Source organism: Camelus dromedarius, chromosome 12 (genome assembly GCF_036321535.1).
Source record: "Camelus dromedarius isolate mCamDro1 chromosome 12, mCamDro1.pat, whole genome shotgun sequence".
Classification (NCBI taxonomy): Eukaryota; Metazoa; Chordata; class Mammalia; order Artiodactyla; family Camelidae; genus Camelus; species Camelus dromedarius.
In genome coordinates, this window is record NC_087447.1 from 62,878,600 (window position 1) to 62,884,599 (window position 6,000).

Sequence of the window (6,000 nt, forward strand, 5' to 3'; positions counted from 1 at the left end):
GGGGACACCAATGATTGTCATCAAACACCAGAAACTAGGAGAGAGGCTTAGAACAAATTCGCCCTCAGAAACTCCAGAAGAAAGTAACCCTGCTGACAGGTGGATTATGAAATCTGGTGTTAACAAATCGTATCTACCTTACAGAATTGGGGTTGTGGTTAAATGAGAAGCTGTTTATAGGGACAAACACTATAGGAGCTTGGCACACGCTAAGATTCTAGTTTCTAGTTCCAGGAGGCCTAGAGGTAAGAAATAAGCCCGGCAGAGATAAACAACCCTGTCCTCCTCAGGCAAAAGGGCCATCCTTCCATCATGATTGACACTTTTTGACTGACAAGCAACAAGAGCAATTCTAAATAAGCTTTCATTGTGGAGGAGAACTTGCCACACTTCTACCCCCCAACAATTTCTGTTCTCGTTTTCTATGATTACTTAACAGTCTTTCGTTCATTTGCATAATTTTCATAGTTGTATTCACAGTATAGACATCATTACATACTCTGTTTTTTCAGTCTGTATATTGAAACATTTTTCTTGCTCCTGCAAAGTCATCATAATTAAGTGTTAATGACCTACCTTCTTTATATTTGAGGGTCATGGATGAGTTCATGGAAGATGGAGCTTCCAAGCCAGGAAAGCTGAGGCTGGTGTCAGAAAGAAGGAGGCCCTGTTTCCTCTGAACATCCTTGGATCATGGGCCTGTCCACTGGAGTGGTGGTGGCGGCGAGGGCATCTTGTGTTGGAGAATGAGGCCCCTTGGAGACATGCTTCTGTGAGGCCTTGGGAGACCTTGAGGCCAAGGCCCAGTGCCCTGCTGGTCACAAGGAATGCATGCTTTCTAAAACCCCATGCCTTGTTCTCCAGAGGCAGTCCCCACCAGGTCCTATGAGGACTTTCTTGAAGCTGCTTTGCAGGGTAAGCACAGTCTTAGGTTTTGCATTTATTTGAGGTGGCTGAAAATGCTGGAGCCCTGCAACACCCCCGAACTCACCCCCTGGTGCTCCCACTGATCACGTATTTAGCCTTAAGGACTGCCTGGAGGGCCCACCCTCCCCGGGGAGAGTCACTGGTCCACTAAACCACATGCTCCTTGTATTGGTCAGGGTTATCCAGAAAAACAGAACCAACAGGAGTTATAGAGAGAGAATTTATTTCAAGAATTGCTTCAGTGTTTGTGGTGTTTTAATGGGTCCAAAATCTGATGGGGTAGGTGAGCAGTCAAGAGACTCAGGATAGAGTTAAGAGTTCAAGTCCAGAATTCCTTCTTGCTCTAGGGAGATCAGATGTTTGTTCTGATCTGATGAGGTCTTCAACTGATTAGATAAGACCCACCCATATTATGGTGGGTCATCTGCCTGACTCAACATCCACTGGTTTAATGTTCATCTCATCTAAGAAACACCTTCAAAGAATGTTTGACCAAAATAATGTTTAATACAACATTACAAATAATGTTTGACCAAATATCTGGACACTGTAACCCAGCCAAGCTGACACATAATGTTAACCTCCTTCAGGGCAGGAAGTCATGCCCTCTTAGTCATCTCTGAATGTCCAGTGTTCAGGGCTGATCAATATTATTCATCTGTTTTTATTTTAATTATAAAAGTAATCTACACACATTTTAAATGAGAAGACAAGTAAAGAAGAAAGCTAAAATCTTTCCTATTCCCAACTTACTCCCCTGAGGTACCCACATATAATAATTTGATTCGTATTCTCTGGTCTTTTTTCATAATGAAATGTAAATGTGTGAAATCTGTTCTACAAATATGGGACTGAATTGTACACACTGTTCTGAAACGTGCCCTTTTCACTTCACGGGAGTCCCTGGATATTTTCCTATAATGAGTACATTCTTTTAACAGCTGCATAATCTCCTGCTCCATGGATGCACCATAATGTGTTTAACAGTCCCCTTATTGATGGATATTTTGCATTGTTTCCAGGGGGGCACTGTCACAAACAACACTGCAGTGTATATCATTGAACATATTTTAACAATTCTGTGCAGGAATATTGTGTGATAAAGATCTAAGAGTGAAATTGTTAGATCAAAAGATATACTCATTTTAATATTTCTAACAAGGGAAGGGTACAGCTCGGTGGTAGAGTGTGTGCTTAACATGCATGGTTCAATCTTCAGTACCCACATTAGAAAAAAGAATTTTTTTAATGAATAAATGAAACCTAATTGCCTCCCCAAAAACAAATAAATAAAACTTATCTCAAAAAAAGAATACCCAAGTAAACAATTTTTAAATAAATAAATATTTCTAGATTTTTATCAAATTAACAAGTGCTTAAGGAGAGTTTGTTGAGTTGATATGAAAGGACTCAAGAGTTTGAAAACAAATTCAGTCAAGAAGGAAAGGAGAGAGAAAAGGAAGGGGAAGGAAGGAAGGGATATTAAGAAAGAGGCAAAGAATGTTTGGATACCAGTTTGCCTTTGGCTCTGCTGGTACTGTAGACAGTACATCGTATCCATGAGGTTGTGCAAAATGATGCCCATGAGGTCAGCTCCATGAAGGCCGGCTCTGTTTTGTCACTGGTCCAACCCAAGCTCTTAAAACAGAGCCTGATGAAAAAGACGATGCTGGATAGAGAAGTAGTTGTTGAATAAATAATACAAAGAAAACCAAGACCCACTGAGGTTAAGTTAAATAGGAAAAGAGATGAGTAATGTATTACATGTCGTATGCCCTCAGTACATGATAGCTGACTTTATAACAGCAGATATGAAACTGCGGTCATTAAGTACCAGGACCGTGAGTAAACCCCAGTTCGCTGCCTGCAAAGCCAGTGATTTGCCACTGCCCTATATGGGATCTCCTTGGCTGAGGAACATCTTCTATAAAAGTGGAATTTGGGTTCTATGCTTGGGTTAAATTCATGCAAGGACAAGGGAGAGGCCCTGGAGCAGCAGCACATCCTGGAGTAAGCAAGGCAGGGGGCCCTGAAAGGCTTAAGGATGGCCGCTGGCTCCATTTTTCACTCAGGCTCTGGTTGCTGGCTCTCTGAGGCACAGAAGGAAGGAACACAAATGTTTCCTTCTGGAGAACTTCCTCTTGCAAAGTACAGACCAGTTTTCATCACGGTATTGAAAGAAAGTGGTGCGGATGCTGTGTGGGTTCCGCCACGCACCCTGTAGCTGTGGCAATTACACCATTTTGGATAATTGTCTTATAATTGCTGCTGTGATTTAAAATCTAATGTTCTCCTCCAATTGTTCTGATGTCTTTTCATGAATAATGCAATCGTCCCGTGAGCCCTCTGCCAGTTTCTCATTTAGATTGGCCCTGTGTTTGAGTTATACACCATTGTCTTATGCACCATTGTCTCGCAAAACTAAGGCGGCAGACACAATACAGGGAATAATTAGGGCTTGGCTAATTACGGGAAATGGGAAAGTGAGGGAGTCAGGTATGAAGTTTTTCTCTGGAAATATTTCCAACCCCCAGTTGGCCACAGGTAAACAGGAGGTGGAGGGGGCAGACATTCCTTCAGAGCCTTGGTCTGCTGTTCTCTGGGAGCAGTGGACGTGTTTGTTCGGTCTGATGCGGTGGGATTTTTCTCTCCAGAACAGAAGGAAAACAGATTTTTCCATAGGGTGACTTATCTCAGTTGTGTTATGTTGTCATCATCAAATGCAAACAGCTCTGTAAACATGAGCGGGTGCGTCTCCCTCCAAGGCCATGATACCAATTGTTTATATGAAAGGGGAATGGCAGCTTGGATTTCTGTTTCTGGAATCTGCAGCTTGGTTTGGTGTAACAAGGAGAAATCAATTGTATTCAGACAAACGACAGCAGAGTCATTTTAGAATTCCAGTTGGGTGTCTACGCTGGGAAGGGACCACCTCAGTCTGGTAGAGTCTTGCTTCTTTATTTCCATGCCAGTGGCATGGATGTGCTCCCTACGAGGCCTCCTCAGACATGATGGAAGTGGGCGGGGGGTACCCTGACCCCCTAGCAACAGAGGGGAGCGTCAAGTCGGATCTAGTCACTGTGTTCTCGCTGCATTAGGGCCCAAGTTTCTGAGGCAGCTCAAAGCCCACACTGGTCGTTTAGAGCAAAGCTATTCCCCTGAGCACCCCGTGTCTTCTCACTGCCCTCACTGCCAAGTCCAGATGCCCCAGCTTGGCATCAAGGCCCTTCCAAGACCTGCCCCTTCTTGACCTTCACAATCTGCAGGCCGGCCATTCTGCCCTCCCGGCTCCAGCTCCCCTCTGGGCCTCTGTACTGTCTTTTTTTAAGAGATCTATATTCCCAAAAAGTTTTCTCCCATTCCTCAAGCTTTGTTGTTGCCCCTCCTATGTTGTCCATAACCTCCTGAGGTTAACCCTGTTCCAGCATTTCTTACATTGTATCATAATTTTCTCTTCACTTGTCTGTCTCCCCTGCCACACTGTGAAATCTAGGTGGGCAGGACGAAGGGCTCAATCTAGTTCAACCCCATGTGTCATCAGTGAGTATATGGCGAAGGAGGAGCTGAATGAATGAGTGCATGAACGAGTAAGTGACTTCGCGTCCTCCTGGGCTCAGTCAGGTGGAGAAAGCCGGGTGTCCCTGGTGGGTGCACAGGATCAGGGGCTTGCAGCCTGGAGGGCTGAGCACCCAGGACCCGGTGAGAGCTGTGAGCCAGCCCAGAACAAACACCCAGACCACCCCCACGGAGTAAGTTGGGAGCTGCAGAGCGTCCTTATTTGACCTGAGGAGTTGGATTTGCAGAAGACCTGACAGGAAGCTTTGTAGAGCCCTGGAATCTGACAGAGGGACAGACTGAAATCTGGGAGCCAGCGTGCTTCCTACCGGGTCTGAGATGAATGGGCAGCTATGGACACAGCAGGCTTCCCTGACAGGGAGGCCCAGGGACGGCCGGGGTGCCTCCTCCGCCTGGCCGCGGGCCTGGAGGGGCCCGAAAGCGAGTCGAGGCTCCCGGGAAGGGGGCGGGGGGGCTGGGTTGGAGCAGCACGACCTCCCAGGGGAGAGTGGGCTGAAGGGAGAGAGTTCTGACATGATACGTGGTCCTGGAGGGTAGTTTCATCTGGCACAGTAGAGGTGGTGGTTCCATATTTGAAGTGCCCTAACTGGGACCGTGCCCTCTAGAGATGGTGATTCAGGATCTGAAAGAATAATCAGAAGCCCCCGTGACCGCCGGGGTTGGGGGACAAGCCTCACCCATATTTGCCTCCAGTCAGCACCAGAGGGGCTGCTGTCTGTCATGATGGACATGAGTAAGGAGTTTTTACTGGTGAGACGAATCTTCCTGGATGAACAGGTGAAGCCAGCAGCCTCTGCCTTTTGAAGTGGTGGCCACGGCTTAAGGATTCCATCCTGTGTTGAGTCATTTTTCAAAAGGTTCTGTCCCCGACTAGAAGGCTTGCTGGGGGCAAGGTTATAGCTAAGTGCTAAAGTGTGTGCTTACATGTGCGTGTGCAAGGTCCTGGGTTTGATCCCCAGTACCTCCGTTAAAAAAATGAAATAAAATAGAAGGCTGGCTGAAGCCTACTGCTAGAATGCTGTCCTCTAACTGCCTGTAAGGCACTCATCAGAGACGGAAAGGTCCCTGGGGACTCAGACTGCAAAGACTTCATCAAACTTGGCAACAGATGTATGATTGCTTTATGCCGCTAATACAAGTGTGTGTGAGAGAATGCAGTCTGAGACGGGTTTCATCGCACCAGCTGGTCTCAGGGGTAGGCGTGAAATCTGACAAGTTGAGGCCTCCAATACCTGCCAACAAAGAACCTCATAACTGTCACTGACCAAGGTGCCTTAGATCCATTTGCGATGTTATGTTAAGGACTAAAGGAGGGGTTCCTGGACCAGCAGAAACTATTTCTCGGGTGAAATGCCAGAGCTCTCATTACTAATCCGAACTGCTGTAGTTGTGGTTCGGTGCCAAAACCTGGCTGATTCTGGTGGGTCTCTGCAGTGCTGCACAGACAGGCTCCTGGAGTTCCTAGTGAGATGAGATTCTCTTACTTACCAGCCACAT